This window comes from Kryptolebias marmoratus, linkage group LG18, assembly GCF_001649575.2.
Source record: "Kryptolebias marmoratus isolate JLee-2015 linkage group LG18, ASM164957v2, whole genome shotgun sequence".
NCBI lineage: Eukaryota > Metazoa > Chordata > Actinopteri > Cyprinodontiformes > Rivulidae > Kryptolebias > Kryptolebias marmoratus.
In genome coordinates this window covers 11586007-11605650 of record NC_051447.1, presented here as the reverse complement: position 1 = coordinate 11605650, position 19644 = coordinate 11586007, and the positions used below count along the sequence as shown (strand labels likewise).

General features: G+C 38.7%; 1 protein-coding gene across 5 annotated transcripts in view; it reads right to left on the bottom strand.

Annotated features, from left to right (window-relative positions):
* Nucleotides 1-11495, bottom strand: part of atp2b1a (ATPase plasma membrane Ca2+ transporting 1a) — a 40376-nt gene extending 28881 nt beyond the window's left edge. For 3 of the 5 annotated variants that reach the window (XM_017414836.3, XM_017414838.3, XM_017414839.3), the window contains exon 1: nucleotides 11387-11495. The gene's annotated coding sequence lies outside the window, so the exon portion shown is untranslated. Of the gene's footprint in view, nucleotides 1-1692; nucleotides 1711-11230 lie in introns of those variants that run through there. The other 2 variants (XM_037981193.1, XM_037981194.1) reach the window with 2 other exon arrangements.
* Nucleotides 11496-19644: the final 8149 nt, after the last annotated feature.

Below are 19644 nucleotides of genomic sequence, written 5' to 3'. Positions count from 1 at the left end.
TTGATTAGTTTGTTAGTTATTTAACTTGATACCAAATTTTCTACTAAAAGCACCACTAACAGGTATTCTGATTACCACCAATGGTACTTGTACCACAGTAAAACACAATACAATCTGCTCTAGCTAATGAAAGTCTACTGCAAAATAATACATTTATTATGACGTTTCATAGGGTTCTATGGTAGGAACAATACTTTTCATTGTACATGTTTCCCTTGAGAAATACTGTCATCTGGAGACATTTGATTGCTCATTGCCATGCTGATTGTACAACCTTATATATTTATCTGTTGAGCTAACTGAAAATGTGGATTAATGAAACTACAAGCACACCATAAATCATAAAGACAAAGTGATCTGTAATTTACAGCTTCTGAATTCGCAAAAGATAAATTGTTTTTTAGCATAAAGACAGAAAAAACAGTACCTGATCATAATATAAGTTGAAATGCTATTAGAATCAGTTATTTCTGAAGACAAGTCTTTATCTGTATCAGCTTGGCAACCTGTCCAAAGTTTAACCTGTTTCTTGCTCAATAATGACTTTTTATCAAGTAGGGCCCTATGGTTTTCACAGTGCAGTTTCGTCTGTCTGTGTGGTGCGATGTGAGGCACAGAAAAGGCTATGGCAGAGGCACATTACAGAGCAGTTTGACAAAGGCAACTAGAAGTTACAACACTGAACACTAAATGCAAATTTTATAGCGGAACTATATTCAAACAAGGAGTGGGGGTTATAATATTTTTTGGGATGCACTGTGATAGGGACATAAATGATTTGAAATCAATTTTAAAATGTCAAAAATCATTTAATTTTAATAAAATTTTAACTTTGAAGTCTGGAAGTGCAGCACCTGCACAGTTTATGGCGTGCAGACTACAGGCAAAGGACATACAAGCAGCACCTTTTGCACTGAAAGCCAGTGTTTGCTGGTACCTCGACTTCTGTGAAGGTAAAGGGAAAAATGACTTTGACAGGAGCCACACTATATGCAAGTTGTGTACACGTTTTCACCCAGAGAAGGAAAAACTGCTGGTCACTGCTGCCACTTCCAACACTTGCATCTATGCTGCAACTTCTGGTGACTAGATGGCAAATTGCATTTCTGACAGAGTCTCCAGAATGTCTCTAAACGTTTGCATCAGTGATTCTCAATGTTCTCACTTGAGTTTCAGAGCTTCTTTTAGGTCAGAGATTCTGTGCTCAGAATTTTTTTTGTGTGTGATTTTGGATGAGTCGAGACACACCAATATTAGTTTAATAATTGCATCACAGCCCTCTGAATCATAATCAAATCCAGTTGAGGAGCCTAAATATTTTCCACTCCTGACCTAAACTATGTCTACTATTGGGAGAACAACTTTTCACTAAGTATTATCAGTACATGATTAACTGAAACCGCAGGAAAATGTGTGTCAATTCGAACAATCGGAGCCAGATCAAAACAAAGAGGAAACAAGTTCAAGTTATTTTATCACTTCAGCAAATTGTTCCACATGAAAAAAAAAAAAATCAGTAAGCAATTTAGTTAATTGCAATTTATCTAGTACATTTTTCTCCCCTAAAAATGTATATGCTCCAAAAATTTAGATTTATAGATGTTCCAAGATTTTTACTGAATTCCAACCATCTCAGTTATTATTTAGTCTTCAGTCAATGAGACATTTTCACAACAAGTAGTTTATACTTACAGAAAACCAAGTAACAGCAAACCAATACAGGTGTTTCAAATCTTCACATTTGCATCTAAGAGAAAGTAAAAACCTTCAGACAGTCACTGAACTGCAACAAAACACAAACAACAGAACTGCCTTCATTGGCCAGAAATTCCTGACTGTTTTTCGTTCTGAGCTGTAATTAAAAAGTTTTGTTATCAATTTGACAAAAAAAACAACTTAACTGATATTATTTTATTACCTTGTTCATTATTTGTGCTGTGAGTCACAGTCCAATTATGTGAGCACAGAAAAGGTTATACCATTTAGTAAACACTGACTTCAGCTAGTACAAGGGCTTTTTCCTGCACAGATGTGAAAGGTAGCTGTAGATAAACACAACAGAAACAAATATACTAATACAAAACTCGCAATTCATTCAGTCATTTTGTAGTAACACACTTCAAGCAACATCCTCTTTTATCTCATCTTTCTTTAAAAGGCTGTGAGATGAGGTTTAATGGACACCAAAATTTCTATCAAGTTTTTGGGGAAACCTTCAAATATTAGGAGACTCTTTACAAAGAACCCCTTTTTGTTTTACTGACACCGAAGGTCTAGATGGCCTAAAACATTTTCCTTTGTGCTGACATGCATGCTTGCAAAACACGGAACTGTTAGATTTATTATTCAAAAATTACAGTAAGAGCTGGCTGGTAAACTAGTTCATCCAGTGAGCTGGTTTCAGTTTCTAGTTAGGTACAAATTTTTCAAATACCTCATCACCACTTCCATCCATGCTTCTTTTACAGATAATTTGTGGTTGGGTCATGGGGAAACAGGTTCAGGAGAGAAACCCAGACATCCCTCTCCCCAGTGACACTGCCCAGCTCCTCCTAGGGGATCTGAAGGAGTTCCCAGACCAGAAAAGGTATGCAATCCCTCCAGCCATTTCTGGGTCTGCCCCAGAGTCTCCTCCCAGTGGGACATGCCCAGGAAACAACCAAAGGGAGGCATCCAGAAGGCATTGTAATCATATGTCAGAACCACCAGCTGACTCCTTTCAATATGGAGGAGCAGCGTCTCCAATTGGAGTTTTCTCCAGATGATGGAGCTCCTCACCCTATCTCTAAGGCTGAGCCAGGCCACCTTACAAAGAAAGCCCATTTCAGCCAGTCATATCTGGGACCATGTTCTTGAGGTCATGATGTTACCTAATGACCATAGTTGAGGGTTGCAATGTAGACTAATTGCAAACTGGCCCAGTGCACATTGAAGGATATGGCCTAAAGATGCCAACAGAACCACATCTGCAAAAATCAGAGGCAAAACCCTGAGGTTCCCAAGCTAGCTTAACATTGTGGGGGGAGGTTGAGTAACACCGTGAGTTATGTTGTCTGGGCCATCAGCCCCTGTTAGGGTTTTTTTGTTGAAGGGAATAAAAAAAAAACCTTTCCCCAACATAAACATTTTATTGGTGATCATATGAAATTTCACCTTTGATTTTGCTATTGGCACAAATGTGTTGTAAACCCTTTTCTCTACCTTTCTCCTAAAGAGAATCTTGATTGCAAACAGTCGCGACCATAAACACCACATGATGATAAAACAGTAGTCATTTCTATTTCTATGAAAACCTTATACTGAGTAAAACTTTGGAAATCAGGCCTTACATACCCAGACTATTTGTACCATGCCATTGCAAACAGTACAGGTCTGTCGCAAAAATAAATAAATAAAATTAATCAGAAATGCTGCAAGCTTCCCTGCAGTGTCATTGGTGGGGAAACAGTGAACAAGAACCAACTGACTGATTACCTCAGGAAAAGCCCTCTGTTTAAACTAATTAAGACTATCTGCGGCATGAAGGAGCTCCATGGGGCTTTACTGTATATGTAGACTTCCTACTCTAACCAGAGGCTGCTGTTTAATGGGATTTAATCTGCCCAACACAATGAGGCTGGTTCATTCATGATGGCCAGGTAGATAAGATTTTTTTTCTTTGAACAGCTTAAGTGGTTTATTAATAAAGAAAAATGATTTCAACGAATCTGCAAGATGGGATTTATTTGCTGTCTAAAGTTGTCTGTAACTGCCTGTAATGGGAAGAGGGATGAGTAGATGGGGGCACGTTACACAGAGCTGAGCCTCGACTGTGTTTATACCGTCTATGAAGCTGAGGCAAAATTCTGTTGATGGCGTCCAGAAATTATGGACAAAGTTTATAGCAAAACCATGTCTTAAGAAATCCATAAATACCTTTTTGCCAAGTTTTGTCAAAAAACAATTTGACTGCAACAGCAACGAAAATGTGTCGACCGAACACATATATCGAAACAGAAGCTAACTAACATGAGCGTATGCCTTCAGCTACAACATCCACACAAAAACATGTCAGCAAAAGTGAGACGTGAGTTTATTAAAGACTTTGCATTTGTGTGTGAAAAAAGATATTTGACTATTTAACAAAATAATAATAAACTGAAAGCTGTCTCACCAAACTTCCAGTGGAAAAAATAAGTCAACAAAACAGCACACACCATTCTGCTTTTCCTTTTCACTGCTGAATCAAATATGGCACAATTATAATACAATAGTTTTATGCCTTATTTCATGTGCCAAGCACGAAATAGAGGGTGATTTTTAAGTTTAAATGTGAAACTGTTTTGTTTTATGAAAGAACTGTTCACAGTTTATGTTCTTAATAGAAACATGTGTTGAACCTTGTTTTAAAAAAAACACTGGAATGTATTTTATTTATAAATGGGGCTTTTTTCCGAGTTGAGATTTATTCTTATCCAAATTTTAGCTTTTTATTTATTTCTTTTTAATGCCACATTTTATGATTTAACCACACTTTTCTTCTACCTAAAGTCTCTTGTTATTTGGTAGATTAGTAAAATCTCAACAAATCAATGGGAAAATATTCAAGAGTTAATTAAAATACAACAAATTTGTACAAAAAATACACCAAAAAGTGTTTCAGATCAACAAAACATTTAACGATGTATTAAAGTACTTTAACTCTCTCAGTCTCTCTTGTATTTATTGACAACTTAATTTTTTCCTCCCAACAGAAGTCCATCTTTAAGCTGCTCTGTAGCTTTACAACATGGCGGTGACAGTAAAACAGAAGCTTCTGGCCTCAATTCTCAACAGAAGGCAGCGAGATTTTATGTCTAGATTTCTTTTATGGTTGATGTCCTGTTCATAAAGCTGAAAAGTCACTCACTTCTACTTCTGTTTTCAAGTGAAAGAGTTTGCTGAACTGATAAGCTAACATTAGCTCGCTGCACTCCATTTTGATATCACTCTGACTGTCAGGTCATCACATTTTCTTGCGGTCCGAGCCAATGATGTACCTTTTCCCCCTCGGCATTTTGTAACTCCTCTCTCCGCCACTCATCCATTCCTCAGAGGCGGGAGGAATAAAACTCACAATATAGAATTATCTCAAATCCCCATAAAATGATTTAAGTTAGGATTGTTTTAGAAGGCCATAATGTACTTTTCTGCTGTTTCTGGTGTGACAATAGGTTACCCTGGCTGTTCTGTCAGGGATTCTTTGAGGTTCTCAAAACTGAGACTGCCGTGACTGCTGTTAAGTGCACATAAGACAGTAAATGTTTCTACACACTTCACACAATCCTGTGACAAATTGTGGTATCAATTATCTATACGATGTTTTAAAAACAAAACGGGAATATGCTGACGTATTAGTTTGTTGTGCCACTTAATAAATGTAAACCCTTCTGTTTCTTAGTGCAGACTATTGTGTTCGCAGTCATCTGAGTGTCATCTGACTGACAGTACTGTCAGTCAAAACAGAAAAGAAAACCTCCTTGTGAAAAAGAATGCTGCTCCAACATCGCAGACCTGTTATTAACCAAAGTTTGCCCTTTCAGAAACTCTTCTTCTATAGAACTGTACTAATAAAATTAAACATAAAATCAAAATTAATATTTCACCCTGACATACAGATGTAAATGAACACCAATAGTTCTTCCATATATAGTTCAAATAAATGAGCCAATTTGATTTATCGTGGCATGAAGTAATATGGCTCCATGAGCAAATACACTGAAAGTGATGATGTTATCCCGTGTGAATGCACCACATAAAAAGCAGACGTTGGGGAGTGATTTATTTATTACATGGTCCATAGGTAAAACTAATCCCGTGTGAATAAGGCTTTAGACTCAAGATGTACTCATTTCAACTTTTATAATGTTTTGAAAAATAAAATATTAAAGACTGAGTTGTTGGTGTCTTCTTTTCTGTTAGTTTTTGAGCTAGAGTGCAACACAGGATTACTTTAATACATTTAAACAAAAACTACAAAAAAAGGAGTTTTGTGATAGAATTTGTTCAAAAATTCCAACAAACTTGGAAGATTCATGAATCTTAAGGGTAAAAAAAACTGAACACTTGGTTTGAGAAACCGAATATTCAAAGCACACAAGCTACCTACAGTATGAAATTAATTCTTGTCTTATTTTCACAGCCTTATCTGACATTCTCACACTTTACAACCCTCGCAGCAGCAACAACGCTAAGATGACGAAGCGCTAACATTTGTCGAGCTGCCTGAGTTTAGGGTTGCGGAGCAGGTCACATGTCACAACAGTGGAAAATCATTGTGATTGGATCTCCAAGCCAACAGCTGGCATCGAATGGTTGAATGACAGACGCTGCAGTTAACCCTTTCCACTCTAAAGCAGCAACTCCACAGCTTACAATGCGTGTGTGATGATTTAATCTAAAGGCCAAAGAGTCTGAACTCGCAAGTCAAGTCTCCACCTTAAGCTATTTAAAGCCATTATCTCACATTAGATGTACACTGGACCCTCCACCCAGAGGCTGCGGCAAGGGGAAGCGAGTAGATAAAAGAGAAGTGGTCTGCATCTCAAACATACTCTTGTCTGCATCCATGCTAAGGAAACCCTCTGGCAGTTCAAACACCACGTGCCAACAACTAGATGGAAGTCAGGGATAGCAATTCTAGGGATCCCTCTGCAGTGGAGCTGCCTAATGCGAGAAGTGGTATTTTTAGCTTCCCCCAGACTGTCCCCTCCCCCCACAGCTAGTCGTAACTGAACTGGGTCAGGCCATGTAAATGTGGAGGGTGCAAGGCAGAGATACCCAGCCATTCTTGTGCAGCCTTGCTTGTGGCTAGGAGTGCCACTTCACCCCACAGACTGGAACCTCGGCACAGCTCTTGGACGCTGTCACGCTGCCAGTTCATAAGAACGCACAGTCAGAGGTGTCATCGGCGACACTTCGTCCCCCTTGGGCATCTTTTTGTCATGTATGAAGAAGCACGTGACCGTTCTGAAAATGAAAGTAAATCCATATTTTTATACAGAGTCACAGCTGTTAGCTATAAAAAGAGCCCGTGTATTCATATACTTTCATTTAAATAAAATGCAAAAAGCACGAGTTGACACGACAGTTCACAGGTTCACAAGGATGTAACTTAATAACCTACTTTAAAGATTAAAATTAATGCGGAATACTTTGTCATGTAACACTGTACGCACTTTACACATATTCATGTCGAAATACTGCAGAAAAGAACAACGTAGGAAGAATGCAGACATGAAAAAATTGTGGCGATAAACCATAGGATTGTGCTATTCTAAAAGTGGGACAGAATTTAGACTCGTCACATGAAGAAAACAGGAAAGAGTTCAACTCTGATTTTTAAGCCAACAAGAATACCCTTGAATTGTGATGCCTAAATAGTGATATTTAGGCATCCTCCAAATGAGCATGATGCTAAAGAAAAATACAGCCAGGAAACTACTATTCATTTACACAAACACGGGGTCTGAAATACTTCTTAAAAGAGCCATAATTCACTTAAAAATGGCAAAAAAAAAACAGTTGGAGATTAGCCATTTAATGTGTGTTAATCATAAATTTGGAAGATATTCAATTCTTAAACTAGTTTAAGTAAAAAAATTAAATAAAAAAAGATATTCTAAGACCCATTCAATGTCAAATAAAATCTTTATTTGGCAAATCATTGAATATTTACTACAAATACAAAAATCTAATATTATTATTAATATTTGAAAGATTATTAAGTTATTTTCTAACTGTGAAAATATTCTGTTTCTTCAGCTTGTAACAAAACAATTAACTCCCTACTTAGCTGTTCCATTGTAGATTTTCCTGCCTACCAAGTAGTCAAATACTTATTTTCCCATGACCGGCATAAGCCTCAGGAGAACTGTTCTGCAGAGTTGTTGCAAAGTCTCAGGTTCACAGGGCTGAAAATATTCCAAACATTACACCTCGTCCTGAACTACTTTAAGGATGAAAAGCTGTTTGATACTAGATTGCAGCTTAGCAGCCTCAGGGTCACAAGCTCAGTCATTTTTTTTAACCCCAATCTGACCTTATTATCCTAATACCATTAGCACCTACATGGACTTAGGTTGATGTGAACACTGCAATAATTTCTCTAAACTTTACAGTAGAGAATGGGGTTTGTTTCATATTTCCAAATAAACGCGTATTGATTTGAGCTACAACTCTGCTCATTTAAAAGCATCAATAATCACCTACACTCTGTTAGTGAAGCTTCAAAGGGTGCAACTAATCCACTGCTGTGAAGAGTGATGACAGCTTCACCTCAGTGCAAGCGAAATCGTGATTAAGACATGTATGTTGGTTGAAATTTTACCACCGAGTATGACAAAACAGCCCAGTACAAGATTAAAGCCAGTTATAGATTCAGGAAAATGTTTTAAAATAACCTGTGTACTTTCTGTGGCTGTCCTGGGACTTCCTGCACTGCAACAATGGAGTGAAGTTTCAACTTTTTGGCTGAACTGCTACAAATGAAGACATATATGTATATAGCTAATTATATATGCGTCCCATAAGTGATTCTGTCATGTCAACTAGTGCTTTTTGCAGAGAAAACTTTGAAGTGTAGGAGTATGGTCATTTTAAGTTTATATTATTAAAAAAACAAGCTAACACTCCTACACAAGTTTTAAAATGTAGCACACTATTGTTAAAGAAACAGACCTATATAGGATATTTAGATATTGAGGTTGTAACTGGGGGTTTTTGTACCACTTTGAGGAGGCAAAAATCAGCATTATGATTAGTCTGGACTTTTCACTCATTGAAACCGGTTCATTGAAAGCATATCTGCCCAGCACATATTCTTAAGCCGGATAAAGGAGGTAACTGGTGACTTGAACGCCACATTAACTTAATACAACTGTATTGAATAACCTTGGCCGTACGGTCTACACGGAAGACAGATACGCAAAACTCCATCGTGAAAACATGAACTCATAAATACATTGTATGTCATAGTACAACAACAGACTATGTTTAGCTTTCAAAGTTGGTTTACATACAGCTCAATGTCACCTTAGTCCTACACTGACCAGATTTTTAAAATATTTCTTTGCAATCAAGATTAAACTTTGAGAATCTGTTTGAGGAGTATTAGTTTTCACGACTGTTGATGGTGTGCGACTCCAAAGCAGTCCATGTCAAAATGTGAACTTGTGAACTCTACCTTAAACTTATCGTGGCTAAGCTCCTTCGGATGCTCAAAAAGAAAAAAAAAAAAGTGACAACTGTTAGCACATAGTAGAAGTAAACTAGATGCACAACATTACTGTGGTTCTGCGATTTCTCAACACTCCTGTGCCACGAGAAGTCATGAGCAAGTAAATGTTTAAAGTAGCAGGAATTAAAGTCCGAGCAAGTTATTGGTCCTCAAATATATGCTGGAAGAAACGCTGAAACACAAAGCTTAAAAATGTCAACTGATCTTGGCTCTGCAATAGCAGCTACAGAGAATAATGTCACATGTAACAAGTGCTGACCTAGACAGGTTGAGCAGTGTTCGCCATTGTGAGCCATAAAAAGACTGCATAGCAAGGAATGAGAAAGGATATTTTTGTTATTCTTGAGTGACAGCAACAGTGAGTTCAAAGGGCTCAAACACAAGAACAAGCTGTGTTAGAGATATTTTCAGTGAATCATTAAACATGTTTTGAATTTCTATATGCTGAGATAGCTATAATGAAGTATCACTCACCAAGATATTTTTACAGCGTGATAAAATCCGGTTTAAACATTCTCAATCCAAAGTAACACTGAATTTAGGCAATCGTCATTGTATCACATACTCTGCTGCAAGACATTCTGTCTATAATATCTGAATTGGCTTAGCTGTCATTAGATTATGTAAGTCCACAGATAACTACTGCACATCAAGATGACTGGCACACCTAGTATCATTAAATCACAGTCCGCTCCTTCCAGGCGTGCAATAATTTCCACTTTAAAATGCAGTTTGAGATTATTGCAGTAGCCATCGCAATGCTCTCACTGCTGGATCACAAATCACTACAGAAAACACAAGAAGACACCACGGGTGCTGCAGCAAGCCGGGTCCCTTTTAATTGGATAAGAAGTGATCCCTTCAACTAAACACTAAAAGGTGCTCAGAGGCTGCACTCAACATCAATCTCAATATCTGCAAACAATGTTTAGGAGTGCGTGATATTACACTCAGTGCTCAGTCTGTCATTAAGAGCGCAGGGCAAACAGACGTGGTCATCTTGCAGAGCCTGCAAAGACTAAGGAACAGTTGTATGGTGACACACACACACTTGATTCGAAGCCTAGTTGCTGTTCTTGAATGACACTTCTTGTCATTCAACGTTAAACTAAATGTATGTGCCACAGAACAGAACCTTCATGTGAATGTGTTCTTCACAGATAAGGTTTAGCATCGATAAGGTGAGGTTTACAGCGAAATGTGCTCAGAATGGCGTTTGACACAGATTGTTAGGGAATTCAACCGGTGAATTACATTACCAGCATTCGACGGCGTCGCCGGTCGATAGAAGGCGTTAATTGTACTTGCATGAAAACAAGTTCACCGCTTCCGCTGTCTAGTGACAGGCAGCGGAGAGGGCTTTCAATAACGTGCCTGTACGGGTGCCTCAGTCAGTCCGGTCTGGGCTCCCCGAGCTCTGCCCTCGCGAGCAACCGCAGCGCGTGGAGTCCAACTGTTACCACGCCGTCAAAAAGCGTTTACCGGGACCGTTATGCTATTGAACATTACCGGTTAAGCAGGTGATAATATTGAGCACGTTCACCGACAAGTCATCGTGCAGATCTGGGATTATTTTTAACCAAATGCAAGTAACTTTTGGTGACGACAGATTAGGACACAATTTAAGTGACAGGCATTACCCTAAACGTCAAATTACTGTCCTACATCGCCATAAAAAAACATCGTTTATGGTTAGCGTGAACCGTTAGCCGACTAGCTCCCATGTCTTAGCTTATGCTGATGTAAAGAGGGGAAATATATATATATAAAAAAGCTGCTTCTAACTGAATGACAAGTCAAATAACTCAGCCCAGAGCAAAGTAGAAGTCTCGGTAAATTATGTACAAGGAAAAGGAATTTGACAACATCTCGGCAGATTAGCCACCTGGGGTGGAAAAATGAAACGCCCAATGTCAGTATCTAAGCAAGATATAACGTTAGCTAACAACGTTAGCTTCGTATAGAGCTACCCACCATTGGTTGGCCCTCGTTGATCACTGCACACCAAAACGAGGATTTAACCGGTCAGGGGTTTATATGCAACGTCCCGAACACCTGGAGCCAATCCTTATCTTGTAGCATTCTGTCGCGCTAGCAGAGAAAATACAACCAAAGATAATAAATACTTACTCCGTTCTCTGCAGAGCAAGCCCTGTCCCTTTCTGTCTTTAACTCCCCCTCAGTCTCACCGAAGACTAGACTCTCTCCGCCGAGCTGAGGTAAACCCCCGCCCACTGCGCTGTCACAGCCACGACCAAATCTCCAGCCTGAACTCGGCTGTCAAGATAAATCCCACCCCACTTGGCTTTCATGGAAACTCACGTTCAATACATTGGAAATTTTATGACGCATGCAGGTTTTGTTTTTTTTCCCTATATTGTTACAGTAACTGAACTACGTTGGCACAATTAATAGATGACTAGTGAGTCCAGTGGTCATCTTTTCAGACATGTTCATCACGGACCGGGAGCGATACAAGAACGCCGGCTTATTTTCTATTCACATAAATAAATATCTCTTTGAAGTCCCCCTTTCTTCAAGGAGTTCAAGTAATAAAATATAACCCCGAGTACACAGAATATAATATAACACACCTTTCGCTCAAAGAGAAAGATCCGATTTTTCAAACGTTGAACATGTCGAAGGCGGAAGTGCATCTGCGTGAATCCTCTTGTTTCGTTTCGTCATCTTCTGTCACAACACCGCCGGGGACATGTGATGCACGTCAAAAGGAGGATGGGTATGGACCGCTGGTGTGGATTTCCATTGGCCAGGCCAGCATATCAGTCGCCTATGGAAACGGTTACGTCATGATCCCCTCGTATTCCCTGTTTGCTCCCGTGTCGCTTTATAATAAAGGGATTATTGAACAGTTTACCTCCAATCAAATGATGCAGTCAAATGCACGCACCGAAATATCACTATCATTTCTGCGGTACTGCAGCTTGAGCTCTACCTAAGCAACGCGAGGCTCTTCCCTCAGCGCCTAATCAAACCTGACGTCATTGTTTCCATGATGTAGCGCGTTTTTTTTCTCTCTCTCTCTCTCGCTCTTTCTCTCAGCTCCGGACTCAATGCCTGTATTATTTGCGATTCTCCAGCGCTGTTGAGGAGTTGCACGCTTGGTAAACACACTCATGAGCAGGTCAGTGCCATGCAAAGAGCAGCACTGAATATAAACAGAGATTGTAGCTGCCAATCCATCAGACTTCTAGTATGTAGCAAAAAAAAAAAAAAAAAAATATGACTGAGAAACCACTAATAGGCTTCACTTTAAGAGTGAAGTTAAATATTTTAGGACAAATGTCTAGTTGAAGGAGAGGCAAAACCTTGGTTGCAGAAGGAGCCAGTGGTCTAATTCTGGGCCCCAAAATAAACAGAAAAGCCCCTCTAGGTTAAGGTTCTCGTTGCAAACTATAAACTCAAACATAAAAAAAGCTTATCCTGAACTATTTCAAATGGCACAGTTTGAAAGAGTTCACTCCAGTAGTTTTCCAGATATACGGTTCTGAAATGCAGGTACGCACTACACGTATACAAAGAATCCACTGAATTCTTTGTATTCACTGAATACCACGTGTCCCATGACTGACCTGCGTTAGGCTGGTTGTTGTCTGGGTAGGTAAATAAATATGGCAGAATCAGACAAGCATAGAATCTTGGCGATGTTTAGGTGTAAATCAACTGTGAAGAATAAATACTGTGGATCAAAAAGGGCAGTGGAGCACCTCAAAGACAGAGCTCAGCATTCAAACATCTAGACTGGGAAATTTACCGTTTTAATCCATCTTTTTATCTTCATTTTTTACTCAACAAATCTGAGTATAAATACATACTAATACATCAAAATTCTCCATCTCAAACAGCTGGTGGACATCGCCATTGTTGACCTATTTTCAGTCACTCTCCATAGATAAACAAATGCACGTGGTAGTCAGCATCCTGTCACAAATTTTGCTTACTAATTCTTAATTTAGGGATACGTTAACCATCAACATGAAAAAACGTACATATTGCATAGATTTTGTTTGGTACTTTATCCTTTTTTTCCTTTGTGACATTGCAATGAGTAGCTGTAAGGCCAAACCTCAGTATGTTACACTTGCTGTTTTGACATAATGGAATTTATTAATAACACAATAGCCTTGAGGACACAAACACATGTACCTCTTCAGATTTGTCAACATGCAACTTAAACACTGGAAAATGTCTTTTCAGAATTTCCGAGTCAGATAGATGTCAAGGATGGAAAAGATTTAGAAAAAAAAAAGAGGAAGAGAAGTGTGAAAAACATAAAAAGTTTTGTCAAGGAATGTTGTGCAATCATTTGACTCCATGTGTTCGTGGTTTGACTTTGGTCAAGTAAAATGCAGAATGAGGAAGAATCCGTTGGCCTGCATTAAAAAGCAGTAAGATTTAAATGACTATTGGCCAAACTGAGAAATGTTGCTGTCATGGCAGAGTGCTACAAAATGCCCCCACCCCTTCATGCCTTTTGAACCATCGATTTTCTGCTCTAAAACTTCAACCAAGTCCGTCTCACAGGAGCACTCGGATGCTGTTTTCCTTTGTACAACCAACTGTAATGAAAATCTCATCTGATCTAGATGGGGCTTGCAGGCTTTGCTCCTTGAGTCTTCAAAGTGGTGTCATTATAGAGGCAAGACAGAAATTTATTTGCATGTCAGCCATTTTTTTTATCAGTGGGCTCTTAGTGGCTTCCTGTTCTAGCTTGTAGCACTTTGGGTTAATCAGAATAGATGACAGACATGGACACTGGTGTTGCCCAATTTGATCTTTTTCCCCCCCAAGTGTGTGAACCCTCCTTTTCATGCTGTTTTCAAATATTACAGAGGCTGTTCAAGTAACTGATGGCAGGAAAACATGTTCAAAAATATAACATTTCATAGCTCTAAAATATAGATCAGTCATATTCAATGTGTGCAGTAGATTAATGCATTGTTGCAGACTAACTGGAGACTTATTTTTATTCACCCAATCGAGTCTTCCTCAGTTTAACAGAAAAATAATCCATTTACAGATCACAAATTAACCAAATTAATTTATGATCTTTAGACTGAGCTAACAGTGCCCTTTTGGTTTCAGTACTTGTGCAATTTACGATAATAAGCTGCTGTCAACCACAAGCCTGATCTTCTAATGCCACACTTGATCACAAAGTCAACAAGTATACAAATTACATAATTTACAAATAAACACATTCAAAGAAAGCAATAATTTAACTACAAGTCTTTAGGGGGTCACACAATTTCAGTGCAAACAGGTCCCTAAAGTAGAACATGTCAATCTTGCACAACATTCTTCTTTTATCTTTGGATTGTTCATTTCTTTTGTGAAACAAAGCAAATCGTTTGGAATGCTGCCTTGTGCCACTGGTGCCTGTTTGTTCAGTTAAGTCTACTAAATCTCAATGGCAATCCTTTTAAATACTTCAGGACTGCAAAAGAAACTGAGATAGTAAAGCTGACAGTTTCATTTAGGAAACCAAACGACCAAACAGGTTAAACGGATTTGACAGCAAGTTACTTTTTTCTTTACAAACAAGAGAACAAACATCTACCTTGACCAGGAGAGCCAAAAAGTCCAAAATCTAATTACTATATATGTGTGTATACATATATATAAAATTCAAATCATCTTTATTTATTTGTCTGAACATTATGTTTTGCAAATACTCAAACACACAAACAGCCATGTTGTTTTTAAATTGGTTAAGACCAATCATTTTCCCCACAGCTGTTGTCTGAATCTTGCTGTTGACTCAGTTTCTTTGTGGAAATCTTGTGAACCATGGTAAATGTCAAGTGTCATTAGCTGTTGTGCATGCTAATGTGTTGTTCATGCGAGTCTGAGTAAGCAATAATGATGAGGCGTGCCAAAACTTTCCAAAAAGCGGATCCCACCCTCAGGCTAACTTACAAACTCAAGTCAAAACTGAAACACTTTTTAAATTTGGTAACAGAAAACACATGGTTTCCTTAGATAATGCAGGAGAACTAAAAAGTTGAGCAAATTATTTGAACAAACAATATGGCTGTTGCAGTGTGTATATGTGTGTGTTTGTTCCCAACATAGACCTTTAATTGTGGGGATAGAGCTCTACACACCATGAGCTGAGATAGCTTGACAAATAATTGCAGGTTCAGTTGAGAAGTGTCTAGCAACTGACACGGCTTGAATGCGTCTGCTATTCTAACTGAAGAACTTTGTTGCAGCATTTTTAGAACTCGCTCTGCTGTAAAGTGATTAAAACAATGAACAATGTACAATAGAAAAAACAAAAAGATTTTTCCTTTTTTTAGGGGGGGCATCAGTGTGTTTTAAATGCTAAAGGTGCACTTGGAGATCATGTGCTTCTTGAGTTGACACAAGTGGAAAATATGAGCATGAAGAAGCCTCGTTATTTGGCTTACACAACCAGGTCCTTATCAGTGAAGACATGCTGTATGAACATTTTTCCTTTGGTTAACCAATCTCTCTGCACTACTTTGTTTCTTGACTGGACATTGGATTTTCCACTGGCTCAGCACATTGACAAAGGATTGGACATTGAAGAGAGATTGGGGGGGCACTTCCTCTTTTTGAAGAGGAAAAGCAAAAATAGTGTTGCATACTTTCAAGAAAGACTACTGATGGAGTTTGCTCTGTAAGATTTTTTTTTTTACATTTACAATAAAATCGAAAAGTCCAGTTCTTCCCTGATACCTTGTGTGTTTTCTCTTGCCAAGCTTGGGATTAAAGGACTCTTTTGTAACAGACAGTTTAGACCCATTCTTCAACCAGGACAGTGGCTATATCAATCAGGCAAAGTTTATATTAAGATTGAGTCTTGACCATTTTAATAATAAACCATGATTATCCAACGTGTCATTAGTCTGACACAATCACTGTAATCACATTTTTCCTTCAGTCCAAACATTTGTTTATGTCTAGTGAAGAAGACCCCAATTATATGATTAACATTCATGCCATGATGACTGGCAAAACAACCATAAACACAGGCACATGAATAATACCTGTGATGCAGGTAAGATCTGAAGAAAGACCCACTGAATCAGTTTCACAAAGAATCCTTGTATGAATGAAAGCTGAGAAAGAGGTGGAGGTTGCAGGGGTGGTAGAGGTAGGGTGGGGTCTGTCATGATTGAGCGGCTCCCCCTTGGTTTGTGCATGTTTGTGTTTCCTACTAGCCCTGGAATTTACTGCATGGCACTGGCAAGGACCGTCACAGAGAGGTGAATGGCCTGCAGGATAAAGGCCAGAGTTGTTGGGAAAGGAGTGGAAAAGAGAAACTGAGACAGGGAGGAGAAGCAGGAAGAGAAAAAATGAAAACACACAGACAAGGAGTTATTGTAAAGAGGCAAAGAGTCAGCAAATAAGCCTGAACTGGAAATGGAGATGATAAAAAACTGTGTGCGCAAAGTGCATGTGCAGACACAGAGACAGTGGTCTTACTCAGCCCTGAGCCAGCAGCAGTTAGATTATCTGGCCAAGTTTCCACTTGAAAACAATAATTCACCTCAAGTGCCCACTGGGACCAGACGTTGTAAGGGCGTTGACCAAAACAGCCCAATATAAGGTTGTGTGAGTGGAAGCGCCTGTATACGGCTAAACAATGTCATTACTAAATAAAATTATGTTAGAAAACAAGTCATAGATGTGTGCTGGACGGGTACTCCCACTGTCCTGCAGGATGTTGTTTCCATGCTCTGTTTCCATCAATATCCTCTATATTTACATTTAGCTTGGCTAGTGGGGAAGCTGGAAAGGGGATTTCAGGCCAGTGAACAGTGAACATTTAACATGTCATAAAATGTAGGGCACATAAATAGCCTTGATTCAATTACTGCCAAGGCAACGAAACCACCTGAGATTCCACATTTAGAACCAGTGCAGTGCTCATGGAAAACACTGCCGTCGACAACCAAAAGGAATGAAAGTGAAAAACACAAGACAGGACAAAAACGTTTCAGTGGGACACCTGCTGTGCTTCAATCTCAAAAACAAGTTGCTAAAAATTATGTGTGCATAACAAAAGTTGTTGAGACTTAAAGATTTCAATAAGAATACAGAATTTATTGATAGAAGTGATAATTTAGAGTTGCAAAAAAGCTTGATGGTAGGGCCTAGTTGGTTTGCTGGCAGAGGTGACTTTGGGTAATTTAGTAGCAACAGGCAGTAATTAAGAATCACTTTGCTGTGCTTAGTTGTTCAGTTAGGCGTAGAGCCCATCAGCCCAATAAATCTGCTCTTTTCTTCCCCCAAAGTCTGAGTGGTGGCACCAGGGACCAGGAAAAATAATTAATGGCAGCTTAATTACAGTGCCACATTTGATTTTTGCTTATCCCACAGAATGTGCAGAAAGGGGCACATTAAAAGCACTTGTATCCTTCAGCCAGCAAAGCTTTTGCAATGTCTGAAGTAGAGTGGCACTGACTGGGCACAGATGGGGCACAGAGGAGGAGATCCAGTGGGAACTTGGTGCCCTTTACACCCCATTTCTTCTCTTTCGCAAGGGGGCTTTTCCCTTGGGAATAGAAGGTGGATAAAGAGGCAGGGTTAAAGACTAAGACCTAAGCCTCTTGATGCAAAGGAACCCCACACTCAAGATGCACACACACAAAAATGCACACCTTACCCTGGAGTAGTAAAAGCCCAGATCATCATAGAAAAGAGAACTAGTGGCATGAGTGTCTGAGAGGGGTAAACAAAGTAGTGTATGACACAGGCTGAATAATTCAGCTTTAATTAACCCATTCCTATTCTGGGAAATTTATTTAAAATGCTCTTCAAAGGCATACCCAAAATATACTGAAAGCAGTTCTGAAACTGTATCAAGTAAACATTTGGCTTTCTTCAAAGAGCTAACACTAATTTCATAAATAGCATTACTTTAAATTATACTGAGATTGAGTTACATTTGTAAAAGATGAATAAAAAATGTTCTTAAGACTCAGTCTTCCAGTGTAAGTCATGCATGCACCTAGTTATATACTGTACTTGCATATGAAGCCAAGTTGTGTGGAAAATAATGGGGTTTCTTAAAAAAATCATGTCTGTTCAATATGCACTACAGTTTCTCAATTATCATATAACTGATGCTTTTAATGTGAACTACATACATAATTGCATGTTTGAAGCAGAAAATTGCCTCAAGATTGCAGTTGCCGTGTTTTTATTAAAGACTGATGGCTGTTCACGTTGCAGGAACTGTTTTGATCGCAACAATAAAAAAGAAAAAGAAAATGGGGCTGACATCAGAGAGCTTCAGTTATGACATCTTATTCAGCTTTGCCTTTTTTTTCCTCACTTCCAATCTCCCTCATTTGCATCCTGTATAACTCTTCCAGCAAGAAATCTAAATGTGATTATTATCATAGTACAAAGAAACCTTCCTGTTTTTAATCAAAGATACATAGGCACAATGTTCAGTTTTCTCTGTGCTGTTATATTTACAGATATGTCTGACCTAGCTTTGACCTATTTTCTTACTCATGGACTTGCTTCCCGTCAAGCCATAAAGCCATTAGCCCACACAATTTATGACTTATAGTAAAACACCATCTTTTAAGATTATAACTAAATAATATTGTTAAAAACTGCACATTGTCAAACATGTGAAGCTTGGTATACAACACACTTCTGGAAAAGGATTTGGTCTGATCGCATCAATTGGAATTAAACAATGAACTGAACACAAGTTAATGGAGACATTAATTTGCATCTCTGTGCTTGTCTGGATATTCCAAGCAAGTCAATCAATGCAGTGCACAAAGAGCAAATCTGATTCAAAAAGTCAAACCGAACTGATGCACATGATGAGTGGCAGGAAAAACAAAATGAACATCAAAAATCCCCCCAGTTTGACATGTTGCTCCAGTAGATATGAAAATGTGAGTAAAATCATACCCTTGCTTCGTTGCCTTTGTGATGAACCCTGTGATTATTATTATGTCATGGCCCCATCTTTGTTACCACTGGCATACCCCTTACCCATATTTAGAGAGTGACAGAGGCAGATCCAGCGTGATCCTACCGTAGCAGATGGATATGTCAGATATGCCCGCTTGGGCTTATGGAGATGCTTAGTGGTAAATGTAATGACCTGTGTGGGTTCAAGTGTGTTTGTGTGTGTGTGTGTGTGTTTGCCTACAATTGAATCCAGTCTTCCAATTACCCTAGATCTGTCTGGGGAAACCTCAGTCAGTTTGCAGCAACAGAAAGACACAATAATGCCAGAGTCAATCATTACGTTATTTCTCAATTCCCAATGGAAAAATTAGAAGATGGAAACTTTAGGCAGTCTCTGACAAAAACAAATATTTGGTTGGTTAAAATCATAAAACAAACCATCAAAATTGCACAGT